General features: G+C 45.8%; 1 non-coding gene across 1 annotated transcript; it reads right to left on the bottom strand.

Annotated features, from left to right (window-relative positions):
* Positions 1-9,219: 9,219 nt before the first annotated feature.
* LOC119935267 lies at positions 9,220-9,357 on the bottom strand. The gene has a single exon (XR_005453153.1). It is a non-coding gene; the product is annotated as a small nucleolar RNA SNORA7 (small nucleolar RNA).
* Positions 9,358-13,481: the final 4,124 nt, after the last annotated feature.

The raw sequence follows: 13,481 nt of genomic DNA, 5'->3' as shown, positions 1-13,481 counted from the left end.
GAAAAAGGCTGAAAGGGACGTAACTGGTTTCAAGTACAGGGGGTTATAAGCAGGATGCTGTTTGGCTGTCCTCTGCCTCCCTGGAGGACGTAGTCAGGGGAAACAAGTTTCAGCTGTAGCAAGGTTCGGCCTCAGAGAGTGTTTGTTGATGGTAAAAGTGGTCAAATTCTGGAACAGGCTACCAGGAGATGTGAAGGAATTTCTCACCTGCGGAGGTCTTTAGTAGAACCAGCCAGGAACTAGGGCTTGGTCAAGGGTATTAGCAGAGAAGGGAGGCTCAAGAGTGACAGGGCTCAGGACTGGTTTCAGCAGCCCCAGAAATAGAGCCCAATCAGTCCTTCAGGCTCCATTCTGCTCTGCTACAGCTAATTCACTTCTACCTGTAATCATTCTTAGGACAGGTAGGCACTTATTCATTTTAGTGGGCTGGTAAATCTTTCTATTATTGTCATGATTGCCATAAAGCTATTCAGTTCCACACTTTGCTTTCGCTTTTTTCCTGGAAACGTGTCCAGAGGTATTTCCCTCTCTGCCCTGCCAGCCTACCAGGGTAGGCAATCTCCCTTCTGACAGCATCAACATCCAAAGCAGCTTCTCCCTCCTCTTCCCACACGCTCTCCTCTTGGCACAGGTGACTGTTTCCGGCAGGCTCTTCTCCAGAGGGAAAGGAAACCATTTTAATTTAACGACCATTAGGCCTTAAAATGAAAAATCCTCATTAACTAGTAAAAAGCCCATTGCACTCTCTTTTCAAATATAATTAGTGGCAGCCAGGACTTCAATTAAAGCTCTATCCAAACTTCAAAATGCCATTCTCTTCATAATTACAACACCGGCAAATGTAGACAGTTTAACCTTCAAATGCGTGCTTGTGCAGATTCTCACAGTCTCTCTCTCTCTTATTTTCTCTCTCTAGCACCAATGAGAACCCAGCCTGTCACCCACATCCACCCTGAGACACCAACCAGCACAGAGGTTGCTCTTTCTCTGACACAAGGATGAATGTAATCATCTCTTCAATTATCCCTCCATTTGCCCATTTTGCTACTCATTTTCCACCACCACTTCTACTAGTTTTAGATCTAATCAAGGAACTTTTGGGGTCCAGAAATGAGTTATTGGCCCTTAAGGTCTCTGATTGTCATCTCTGCTTTTATGAGAGAGCTTTGCCTCTGCTGGATGACTGGGATTCTAAACTTGGGGCTCTCCAGGACTTTTCCTGAATGAGAACTTTCTGCAGATTCCTGGCAACTGTCCTGCTTGAAAGATCTTAAGTCTTTGTCCTGTAGGCAACTTTGCCAGAGCACCTGTCCTTCAGTCACTTTCAATCAACAGCATTTGAATGCTTACATACAGACCACTGTACTAAGTGCTTTGAGAGAACAATATAACAGAGTTGGTAGAAAGATTCCCTCCCCACAACAAATTTACAGTCTAGAGTCTACAGTTGGCACATAGTAAGTGCTTAAATACTATTATCATATTCATGTATCCTTTGCTTCCTAAGATTTCCCCTCAATATCCCAACCCCACCCTTTTCAAAGAAACCATCTATCCCTTTTTCCCCTTCATCTCGTTAGTTTTGAGGATACATACTCATTTATCCTCCCTTAACCCCACCATACATTCCAGTTATCACCCTATCTCCCACCTACCATACCTCTCTAAACTCAAGTGAGAAACAGCCTGGGCTTTGGAGTCAGAGGTCATGGGTTCAAATCCCGGCTCTGCCAATTTTCAGCTGTGTGACTCTGGGCAAGTCACTTAACTTCTCTGGGCCTCAGTTACCTCATCTGTAAAATGGGGATTAAGACTGAGCCCTCCGTAGGACAACCTGATCACCTTGTAACCTCCCCAGTGCTTAGAACAGTGCTTTGCACATAGTAAGTGCTTAATAAATGCCATTATTATTATTATTATTATTACTACACCCACCACCTTTATTCTCCACCTACCCCCCACTCCTTTGGAGAACTCATTCACTCCTGTGGCTTCATCTACTATCTCTACACAGATGATTCCCAAATCTACTCCTCCAGGCCTTATCTTTCTCCTTCTCTGCAATATTATATTTCATCCTGCCTTCAGAACATGTCTATTTGGGTGCTCTGCCAACATCTCAAACTTAATATGTCCAAAACAGAACTCATCTTCCCAACCAAATCCTGTCCTCTTGCCTTTCCTATCACTGAGGAAAACACCATCCTTCATCTCAAGCCCATAACCTTGGCATTAACTTCCACTTTTCTGATGCAAACATATATTCAATCAAATCCTCTTTAGTTCTACCTTCACAGAATCTGTAATAATAATAATAATAATGGCATTTATTAAGCACTTACTATGTGAAAAGTGCTGTTCTAAGCACTGGAGAGGTTACAAGGTGATCAGGTTGTCCCACGGGGGGAGCTCACAGTCTTCATCCCCATTTTACAGATGAGGGAACTGAGGCCCAGAGAAGTTAAGTGACTTGCCCAAGGTCACACAGCTGACAATTGGAAGAGCCAGGATTTGAACCCATGACCACTGACTCCAAAGCCCTGGCTCTTTCTACTGAGCCATGCTGCTTCTCACCTTTCCTTTCTAACCAAACTATTACCATCCTGACCCAAGCACTCAAATCCCACCTTAACAATATTTTTTTATTTGTAAAAAATCTCACTATGTGCCAGGCACTGTACTAAGCACTGAGGTAAATACAAGCTACTCAGATTGGATACAGTCTCACATGGGACTCCCGTTCTTAATCCCCATTTTACACATAAGGTAATGAAGCACAAAGAAGTTAAGTGATTGCTGACCTCCTTGTCTCTCCCCCTTCCAATCTTTACTGTACTCAGTTGCCTGGATCCTTTTTTTGAAAAAACATTCAGTCCACATCTCCCCATTCCTCAAGAGCTTACTTAGTACAGTGCCTGGCACAAAATAAGCATTTATCAAATATTTAAAAAACAGCCCCCAGTGGTTGCCCATCCACCTTTGTATCCAACAGAAACTTCTTACCACCAATTTTAAGGCTCTCAATCACCCTTGCCTCCTCCTACTTTACCTTGCTGATTTCCTATGACCCAGGACAGGCTCTCACAGGGGAGTTCATTCATTCAATCGTATTTATTGAGCACTTACTGTGTGGAGAGCACTGTACTAAGCACTGCACTTACTGTGTGCAGACCACTGTACTAAGCACTTGAGAAGTACAAATTGGCAACATTTAGAGACAGTCCCTACGCAACAGTGAGCTCACAGTCTAGAAGACTGTGCAATAGCCAATGTGGGCTGCCCTGAAAGAACAGCTCTGGGATCCAAGAAGAGATTCATTCCCTGCCTTCCTTCTCCTGATAGTGGTTAGGTCTGGGGCCTCCAGAGCCTCGCCCCAGCTCTCTCCATCATCCCTTCTAGGCTGTGAGTCCGTTGCTGGGTAGGGACCATCTCTATATGTTGCCAACTTGTACTTCCCAAGTGCTTAGTACAGTGCTCTGTACACAGTAAGCACTCAATAAATATGATTGAATGAATGAATCATCCCAGCCCACCTTGGGCAGGAGATTAATCAAAATAATAATAATAATAATAATGGCACTTAAGTGTTTACTATATGCCAAGCACTGGGGGGATACAAGGTAATCAGGTTGTCCCACATGGGGCTCACAGTCAATCCCCATTTTACAGATGAGATAACTGAGGCACAGAGAAGTTAAGTGATTTGCCCAAAGCTACACAGCTGACAAGTGGTGGAGCCGGGATTAGAACCCGTGACCTCTGACTCCCAACCCCGGGCTCTTTCCACTGAGCCACGCTGCTTCTCTATGAAAGTTCTGCTTCCAGAAGAAAATACTTCCCAACAGGAAAAGTGTTTTAATTGGCCCAAACTACATGTGTGTACATCTATGCCGCCTCTCGCGGATTGGGCTCGGCAACTCTGCAACCGGATAGAAAAGAGGCCACGTGGAGGTAGGAAAATGTCTTAGAGAAGGGAGTCAGAGACCAGCTGTACAATAGTTCAGGAAGGCTGAGGTGTTGGCACAGGGCCAATCTCCCCTCCAACTCTGTGCCTCTGGACCTGAGCAAGATAGTAAGAGGGGAGAGACTCCCCCCATCCCCTTTGGCTTTTTTAAAAATTTTTTATGTTATTTGATAAGCACTTACTATGTGCCAGGCACCCTAGTAAGCGCTGGGGTAGATACAAGCTAATCAGGTTGGACACGGTCCGTGTCCCACATGCGGCTCACAGTCTTAAATCCCCATCTTACAGATGAGGGAACTGAGGCATGGAAAAGTGAAAGGACTTGCCCAAGATCACATAGCAGACAAGTGGCACACCCAGAATTAGAACTCAGGCCCTTCTGACTCCCAGGCATATGTTCTATCCACTGGGCCACACTGCTTCTCAGTATATGAGTGGGAGCAGGTGAGTAAATAGGAGCTCAGAGGCCTTGGTGGGATAGTGAATATGGGTGCGTGCACCACCTCATTCCTTCCCCAGAAGCAGCATGGTTCAGTGGAAAGAGCCCGAGCTTGGGAGTCAGAGGTCACGGGTTCTAATTCCGGCTCCACCACGTGTCAGCTGTGTGACTTTGGACAAGTCACTTAACTTCTCTGGGCCTTAGTTACCCGTCTGTAAAATGGGGATTAGGACTGTGAGCCCCACATAGGACAACCTGATCACCTTGTATCTACCCCCAGAATTTAAAACAGTGCTTTGCACATAGTAAGCACTTAACAAATACCATCATTATTATTATAGAAATAAGCAAACTATTCCAGGTTAGTCAACAGCCTCTTTCTGAGCAGTAAAGGGCAACAGAAGAGTTTGTTCCCTCCAAAAACTGAGGCCCTGTTCCCTTGCCACTGGAAGTCTCACCACTCTCAAGGCCAGCTTTGCTATCCCTCATTTTGTCCAGTCTTCTATACACATGTTTTATGTCCTTAAGATGACCCTCCCCTTTACAAAGCCCTCCTTTCCCCAGATTTCCTGACAATCAACAGTCAGTTGATAGCAGTGATTTAGCCACTACTGGGCTCTGAGTTAGAAGATATGATCCCTGCCCTTCAGGAGGATAACCACGGAGGCAAACATTTAAATTAGCTAAGGAAGTAGCATGGCCTAGTCAAAAGAGCTCAGGTCCCAGAGTCAGAGTTCCAATCCTGGCTCTGCCTCTTGGGTGACCTTTGGCAAATCGCTTAAATTCCCTGTGTCTCAATTTCCTCATCTGCAAAATGGGGATTCAATCCTTCTTCCTCCTACTTAGACTATGAGCCCAATGTGGGACAGGTACTATGTCCAACCTGATTATCTTGTATATAATAATAATAATAATGGCATTTGTTAAGCACTTACTATGTGCAAGGCACTGTTCTAAGCACTGATCTACTCCAGGGTTTGTCACAAAGTAATTAATAAACACCAATCCTATTTATTGAGCAGTTACTGGAAGCAGAACACTGTGCTAAGCACTTGGGAGAATACAATACAATAACATTGTTAGACAAGATCCCTGCCTACAAGGAACTTACAGCCTAAAAGAGAATAATACCATAATAATTACTAAGAAGTTACATATTGAAGGGCAATAGAACACATAATTCCGATAAATTCCCACAACAATTTGTATGGGAGTAAAGTGTTTGGTTGAATTGTAAGAGCTGAAGGGGCACTTGGAAACATAAAATGAGGGTGAATAGAGATCAATGGGGAAGGCTTTCAGGAGGAGAGGTAATCTCAAAAGATGGGGTAGGGAATGTTGGATATACAAGAGAAGGGAGTTCCAAGCTTTAGACTGGATTTCCCCTCTTCCTTGGGTAATGGGGTGGGAACTATTAGGGAAACTTGGGCCTCACATTTAACAAGGAAAGAGTTCCCTGACACAGGTAGATGGTGGAAATGAACGACGTTTCCACTTTTTTTTTTTTCCAAGCAACAGCTAAAAATCAGGGGTAGGAGAGATTAGTACAGGATACGGTGTGTAGATTATCTTGTGAAGAATGAAGAGTGTGATCTGGGATGTGGTAGGAGAAGAGAGTGGATAAGTAGGAGGGAGAAAGTTGATTGACTACTTTAAAGCTAATGGTCAGGAGTTTCTGCTTGATAGGGAGAGGAATGTGGATTTGTATATAGCGCAACATTTTAGAAGAAGGATTCAGACAGCAATATGTAATATGGATTGGAGGGGAGAGAATGGAGAAAGGTTGATCAGTGAGGAAGCTAATACAGTTGTCAAGCTGGAATATAAGTGCCAGGATCAGTGTGGTGGTCACTTAAATGTAAAGGAAGATTCTAAAAGTGTTTTGGAGCAAGAACTGAGAGGATTTGGTGACAGGCTGACTGGGGATGTAGAAAGAGAAAGAGCCAAGGAGAATGCCAAGTTTGTGGGTTTGGGAGATGGAGAGGTTGGTGGTATTGTCTACAACTATGGATCCACCAACACATCTTTCAACACTGGAGCCTTGAACATTAATCTCGGGACACTGTATTGACATTTAAATCTACGTGCAGCCTCACCATAACTCCAAAAGCTCATGACATACTGAGTGCTGATCATTTGACGTAAGACCATGAGTGTTACATCAAGGGCCCACCTGACTTGTTTCTGCTCAGATTGGGGTTCAGTTCTGTTGGGTTTTTTCCCCCCTTGCCCTTTTATGCATCTCCCTTAGTTCATGCCTGTTTAAGAGCATTCTTCTGCAGTCCCCATTGTGTGGGGCCTAGTTGCTAAGGAAGATGAGATTTCATCAGAAGAGAACTGAGGTTAGGAAGTCAACCCACCAGCCTCTCCCTTCTGTTGGGACACTCCCAGAAATGTGAACTTTTAGCATGGGGAAAAATACTGTGGAAACACCGTTCCTTTCCACCATTTGCCTGTGTCAGGGTCCTCTTTCCTTGATGAACGTGCGGTCCAAGCTTCCCTAGCAGTTTCCACCCCGTGACCCAAGGAAGAGGGGAAGCCCAGTCCAGTTCCGAAGCACGCACCTCCATCCTGTGGAACCCCGCCCATCACTTCCCCACTGGGCGCCCCCCTTACTGACCTCCCTGCTTCCCAGACCATTGTTTAACAGCAGCCAACTCGCTGGCAGGGGCTCGGACTCCCTCTCGCCTCAAGGAATAGTCTGTACCGGCGTTCTTGGCCCGGTTGTCAGACGCTGCTAATGTTGCCGTTGTTTGTTAGCAAAGCAGAGCTGTCAGGCGGGGAACAGCTGTGTGGGAACTGCTGATAGGCACAGCGGGTCTCCTTGTTTCCATCTGTTTCCTCTACAAGGTGGCACCTATTTTTAGAGTCCCGGCCTCAGCAGTCAGGATGCCAAGCATGGCTCAGGAGAATGCGTTGGTGTGGGCTGCCAACCTACATGGGGGTGGGGGGCTGTTCGAGTCTCTCTGACAGCAAAGCAACCCACCCCTCTTAGGGCTCAACTCCAAGGACCCACCCTCACTTGTTCAGAAAAGTGAAGCAATCACTGGAAGACCAGGTCACCTTGGGTATGCCCTTACCTTAAGGTCTAGAAACCAAGCAAAAGTTTGGAAATACCATTCCAGATCCAAACCCATCCAAAAATATGCTGTTTGTCTTTTCTGTAAAGGCAAGGAAGGGAGAACAGAGCAGGTTGAGGGAGGGGAGTGGGAATGAAAATAGAATCTATTCTCATCCTCTCAAAGAAAAAGAGAGGTCCACTCTTCTTGCTGAATTTAAAGCCAACTTGGTATTCCTGAAAATGGCAGCAGTTGCTCTTGCTTTGATGATGATGGGTATTTGTTAATCACTTGCTATGTACCAAGCACTATATATTAACTCCTGGGGTAGATCTAAGATAATGTTTGGACACAGTACCTGGCCCACATGGGGCTCAGTCTACATGGGAGGGAGAACAGGATTTGAATCCTCATTTTACACCTGAGTAAACAGGCACAGAGACATTAAGTAATTTGCCCAAGGTCACATAACAGGCAAGTGGCGGAATTGGGATTTGCCTCCCAATCTCCCCCCAAATTTATTTCCTTCAGAGGTGGACTCTTTGCAGTGTTTCAGCTCTCAGAAGGTTCTGTTAGATTCGCTGCTCAGTTGGTAGACATAGCTCAGTGTTCAATTTTGAGTTCTGCACCCCTCTGGGTCTATTTCCTCTCCTGTTAAATAAGGATTCTGCATTTTCCCTCTTCTCCATAAAGAAGTATCTATGGTGGGGTGGCAGGGTGGGGGCATCTAGTGAAAGGAGCACAGGAATCAGAGTCATGAGACTAAGGTTTGAATTCTGGCTCTACAACTGCTGTGTTTTCTTGGGCAAGTCACAGACTCTGTGGGCCTTAGTTTCCTCTTCTGTAAAATGAGGATAGGATAGATTGTATGCAACCTCAATCTTGTGCTTGACACATAGTAAGCACTTTAATAATGATAATTTGAACTAAGGGCTTGGGAGAATGCAACAATATTCAGACCTATCCCCTGCCCACAGTGAGCTTACAGTCTATAGGAAAGCAGTCTTGTTGGTACCCTCTCAGCCTGTGAGGACGACTAGTGTAATTGTGCTGATACACACTGAAGTGTGAGAGCCAAACTCACTTGAACCCATTTAGGAGTGGTAATCCTCAACTTCCAACTCCATTCCTTCCTTCATTCAATCGTATTTATTGAGCGCTTACTGTGTGAAGAGCACTGTACTAAGTGCTTGGGAAGTACAAATTGGCAACATATAGAGACAGTCCCTTCACATCCCACAAGGGAAGCCACATGGCACTTACCACTCAAGGAGGACCCTAGTCCCTAAGAACTAGGGAAGGAGAGTTCATTGGTCTCTCCTTCCATGTTTCTGTCTCAGGCTCCCCCAGCTGCCCCCGCTTCCTATTTTTGGACAGGGCTAAAAATTCAGAGGAAGTCCAGGGCTAGGGTGATTCTTCATTGTTTTTCTATGCTGTTGAGTTGTGTCCGACCCATAGCGACGCCATGGACACATCTCTCCCAGAGCTTCCCACCTCCATCTGCAATCAATCAATCAATCAATCGTATTTATTGAGCGCTTACTATGTGCAGAGCACTGTACTAAGCGCTTGGGAAGTACAAATTGGCATCACATGTGATGTGATGTGATCTGCAATCATTCCGGTAGTGGATCCCATAGAGTTTTCTTGGTAAAAATATGGAAGCAATTCACCATTGCCTCCCTCCATGCAGGAAACCTGAGTCTCCACCCTCGATTCCCTCCCATGCTGCTGTTGCCCAGCACAGGTGAGTTTTGATTTGTAGCAGATTGCCTTCCACTTGCTAGCCACAACCCAAGCTAGGAATGGAATGGATATGCCTCTGCTTGACTCTCCCTCCCATAGTCGAGACTGGTAGAGTAATGGAAACTCTCCAGGGGCAACCCTGAGAAGTAGGGTGACTCTTTACCTGCTTTTATACCAGAGTCTGTTCTTCAGTTTGCCCACCCCCTGCCAGGGACCAGAAGGGAGTTGGACATTTAAGGCCCTTTAAAAAAAAAATTAAGGCATTTAAAGGCTTATTATATTCCAAGTGTTGTATTAAGTGCTGGGGCAGATACAGATAATTAGGTTTAAACACATTCCTGACCACATGAGCTCACAGTATAAGTAGGTGGGAGAACAATATTTAATCCTCATTTGATGATACATTAGAAGTTATTTTATTAATCTCTGTCTTCCCCCTCTAGACTGTAAACTTGTTCTGGATGGGGAATGTGCTATTAACTCTGCTGTCATCTCCCAAGCACTTAGTACAGTGCTCTGCACAAAGTAAGTGCTCAGTAAATACCACAGATTGATTGATTTGACAGATGAGAAGTTAGGTAACTTTCCCAAGGTCACCCAACAGGCAAGTGGCAGAGCTAGCTCTCTTCCTCCCTTCAAAGCCCTACTGAGAGCTCACCTCCTCCAGGAGGCCTTCCCAGACTGAGCCGCCTCCTTCCTCCCCATCCCCCCCACCTTACCTCCTTCCCCTCCCCACAGCACCTGTATATATGTATATGTTTGTATGTATTTATTACTCTATTTATTTGTACATATTTTTCTATTTATTTTATTTTGTTAATATGTTTTGTTTTGTTGTCTGTCTCCCCCTTCTAGACTGTGAGCCCACTGTTGGGTAGGGACCATTTCTATATGTTGCCAACCTGTACTTCCCAAGCGCTTAGTACAGTGCTCTGCACACAGTAAGCACTCAATAAATGCAATTGAATGAATGAATGAAGTGGCAGAGCTAGGATTAGAACCCAAGTCCTCTGACTCCAGGCCTGTGCTCTTTCCACTAGGCAACATTGCTTCACTATTTTAAGTAATGAGGCTTTTATGGTATATAATGATAAGAATAGTTTTATTGATTAAGCACTTACCCTGTATCAAGCACTGGGAAAGATAGAAGATAATTAAGTAAGACACAGTCCCTGTCCCTTACAGGACTCAAACTCTAAGTGAGTATAGATTTTGTTAAGCACTTAGTATGTGCCAGGCACTGTACTAAGTGCTGCAGTAGAAACAATTTAATCAGGTTGGATACAGCCCCCCTCCCATAGAGGGCTCACAGTCTTAATCCCTATTTTAAAGATGAGGTAACAAGCACAGAGAAGTTAAGTGACTTGGCCAAGGTCACACAGCAGACAAGTGGCAGAGGCAGGATTGGAAGCCAGGCCCTTCTGACTCCAAAGTCCATGATTTATCCATTTGGCCACGCTGCTACTGCCAAGTTTGATGCTCTGAGGAGGCACTGAAATCCACATGGACCTAGGAAGACCTAGCAGACTTCAAGATAAGCTCTAGAATTGGCCAAATTTGGGCTTACTTCTGCCAAATGGCACCTGTGGCACCATTATACTTTGCTGTGTGTTTGGTGTAATGTGGGTGGCATAAACTGTGACTCCTTGTCCTACAGACGCAGCGTGGCTCAGTGGAAAGAGCCCGGGCTTTGGAGTCAGAGGTCATGGGTTCAAATCCCCACTCTGCCTCTTGTCAGCTGTGTGACTTTGGGCAAGTCACTTCACTTCTCTGGGCCTCAGTTCCCTCATCTATAAAATGGGGATTAAGACTCGGAGCTCCCCGTGGGACAACCTGATCACCCTTTAACCTCCCCAGTGCTCAGAACAGTGCTTTGCACATAGTAAGCGCTTAATAAATGCCATCATTATTATTATTTTCAGAAATTCATGAGATGCCCTAGGCAGGGTAGCACCATCAGTGGGTTCCCAGATCAGTTGAAGTTCAACCCATTTGATCCAAATTCAAGGTCAAGCTGGGGTTCCAGCCGGCCATTAAGAAGGTTGAAGGGAGTTTGTGGTTCACCAGACACCTACCCGTGGCCCTAGCATCTAAAGAGGAGGGGATAATTAACAGTAAGAACCACGATGAGAGAGATATATAAGATGGGCTTTGAAGTGGGCACAAGACAGTTACTGCAAATGATGATGTTATTAGTATTTATTGCAGAGTTGAAGGCTAGAGAAAGCTGTCAACACAAATAGAAAGATGGGAACAACCCTTGCAAGCTCTAGATCAGTCATGTGAAAGCCTGCTAACATCAAAGCAGCAGCGGGAGAGGCAGCGTGGCTCAGTGCAAAGAGCCCGGGGTTTGGAGTCAGAGGTCATGGGTTCAAATCCCTGCTCTGCCAGTTGTTAGCTGTGTGACTTTGGGCAAGTCACAACTTCTCTGTGCCTCAGTTACCTCATCTATAAAATGGGGGATTAAGACTGGGAGCCGAACGTGGGACAACTTGATCGCCTTGTAACCTCCCCAGTGCTTAGAACAGTGCTTTGCACATAGTAAGTGCTTAATAAATGCCATCATTATTACTATTATTATTATCAAAGGTTTGTGGGGCACAGGAGTGATGCTGGGAGACCAGACCAAGCGGAAAACCTCCTTCCTGAGGAATTCTTTATAGATTAATTCCCCATTTTTCTCATGCCATTCCCACATTGTCCCAGCCTGTTGGTCCAGGCTCTCCGGCCCCTGCTATGAAGAGAAGGCTTCATAAGTGGGCAGATATTCTGGCCCGATCTTTCCCAGTGGGTTGTGGCTAGAGGTTGCGGGGCTTGCGGGCTGGGTTACAGCAGCTCCTCTTGCGGTCTGCCCCATGTGCCCCTTGAATTGTGCACTTGATTTGGTTCTCAAGACCAGGTGCTTCCTTCTGTGTCCCCCTCTGACCCTTCACCCATCTGTCTCCCGGAAAGGGGCTGCTAACACCTAACTTTCCCCTCTCCTGAGCATTTGAATGAAACTAACCTGACCTCCCCTCTCGGTTGGAGATGGGTCACGGCGGGGCAGGGAAGTAGCACACTGGAGCGGGAGTCATGGTGGGTGGGAAAGCTGGCATTGCTGCCACCTGGGCGGCACCTGCTCTTGGGGAGGAAAGGAGGGAGGGAGGGAGGGAGAAAAACACACATCTCATTGCCAAACAGCTGCCCCGAGGCTGCCCTTCTTGGCAACTGAGAAGTGCTCATTTGAAAGTTTCTCAGGGAATTCTGGGCTGAGAGAGGAAGAAGGGGCCCCATCTGGGAGAATTCCCATGAGCGGAGGTGACTGCCCCATTGATCCACGGATGGAAACGGAGCGGGGGTGGGAGCAGAGACCGTGGAAGGGTTGCCATACAGCACTTGGCAGAGAGCCATGCAGGCAACAAATGTTTACTGATAATGACGACCGTGTGGACAGAGGGGCACATCAATGTTTAGGTTTTCTCCCTAATAATAGTAATGGCATTTGTTAAGCGCTTACTATGTGCAGAACACTGTTCTAGGCGCTGAGGGGGGGGTTACAAGGTGATCAAGTTGTCCCATGCAGGGCTCAGAGTCTTAATCCCCATTTTACAGATGAGATAACAGGCTCAGAGAAGTTAGGTGACTTGCCCAAGGTCAAACAGCAGACATGTGGTGGAGTCGGGATTTGAACCCATGACCTCTGACTCCAAAGCCCGGGCTCTTTCCACTGAGCCACGCTGCTCCTCAATCTACTCGTGTGACCTCTCCGGTGGGATTCATGTCAAAAAGGTTCTGGGTCAGGGATTGAGGTCGTGCATGAGGGATGCCAAACGGAAGGTCGCGGTTGGTCATTGTTGCACTGTCCAAGGGGCCGTTTGGAGGAGGGGAGATAGGTGGGAGATAGTCTGCCTGTTACCCCAAAACTGGAAGTGTAAGGGATGGCAAGTTTCAAGAGGCAGTTTTCCTGGAATCAAATAAAAATGACAAAGATAAAAATCAAGTCATCTAGAGAGATCACCCAGAGTCTGCTTGAAATGTAAATACGTGTTTTGTAATCTCAGGTTGGTGACAAGGAAAGACTTGACTCCTGAAGGGCATGAACCCAAGTCACAGGTAAATGCCACTCAGTCTTTGCAATCACATTTGAGTGCTTATTATGTGCAACGTCCCTACCCAACAGGGGGCTCACAGTCTAGAAGTGGGAGACAGACAACAAAACATATTAACAAAATAAATAGAATAAATATATACAAGTAAAATAACTAGAGTAATAAATACGTACAAACATATACAT

Source organism: Tachyglossus aculeatus, chromosome 11, assembly GCF_015852505.1.
Source record: "Tachyglossus aculeatus isolate mTacAcu1 chromosome 11, mTacAcu1.pri, whole genome shotgun sequence".
Taxonomy (NCBI): Eukaryota; Metazoa; Chordata; class Mammalia; order Monotremata; family Tachyglossidae; genus Tachyglossus; species Tachyglossus aculeatus.
The sequence above is the reverse complement of the archived record's forward strand: the minus strand, read 5'-3'. Positions and strand labels throughout refer to the sequence as shown.